The sequence below is a fragment of the Myotis davidii genome, unplaced genomic scaffold (assembly GCF_000327345.1).
Source record: "Myotis davidii unplaced genomic scaffold, ASM32734v1 scaffold1134, whole genome shotgun sequence".
NCBI classification, from domain to species: Eukaryota; Metazoa; Chordata; class Mammalia; order Chiroptera; family Vespertilionidae; genus Myotis; species Myotis davidii.
The window spans coordinates 419,673-420,193 of record NW_006286229.1 but is presented as its reverse complement, the minus strand read 5'-3'; the positions used below and the strand labels follow the sequence as shown (position 1 = coordinate 420,193).

General features: G+C 59.1%; 1 protein-coding gene across 6 annotated transcripts in view; it reads left to right on the top strand.

The window, feature by feature from the left end:
• Window positions 1-10: 10 nt before the first annotated feature.
• The window catches only part of SLC26A10 (solute carrier family 26 member 10), a 5,970-nt gene continuing 5,459 nt past the window's right edge, over window positions 11-521 (top strand). For 4 of the 6 annotated variants that reach the window (XR_001512788.1, XM_015559781.1, XM_015559780.1 and 1 more), the window contains exon 1: window positions 13-106. The gene's annotated coding sequence lies outside the window, so the exon portion shown is untranslated. Of the gene's footprint in view, window positions 107-521 lie in introns of all 6 variants that reach the window. The other 2 variants (XM_015559782.1, XR_001512789.1) reach the window with 2 other exon arrangements.

Here is a 521-nt window from a genome sequence, read left to right as displayed (position 1 = left end):
GCTTTTGCCTTCTTGACCTCCGTGCCCCCTGTGTTTGGCCTCTACACGTCTTTCTTTCCCATCCTCATCTACACCTTGTTGGGTACTGGAAGACACCTGTCCACAGGTGAGTGACCCGGTGACCTCTGCGGGGTGAAAATGGACAGGGGTTTGAGGCTTCCGTTCTTGTAAGCTCCCTACCTCTCATCCCCCAACTCACCACCGTTCCCCTGCCATGACCTCTGACCTAGGCAATGCTTGTTGGGGATGCAAAGAGGTGGGAGTTTACTCAGACTTTTTCGTCCGCGTGAAGTTGGGTTAACTTTTCTGGGGTTCGGAAGAGGGCAGAAGAGATGTGCAGTCACCCCAAGGAGCACGCAGTCCCCCCAAGGGGCACACAGCCCCCGGCGATTGCAGGAGGGGGTGGCGGTGCAGTCGGGACGGCTTTTGCGGTTGCTGCCTTCTCCTAACCTCCCTGGTCCCCGGCTTCTGCACCGGCTTGGCCTCGCGGTCTTCACCCGAGCGCTGCTCCGAGGGAGCGA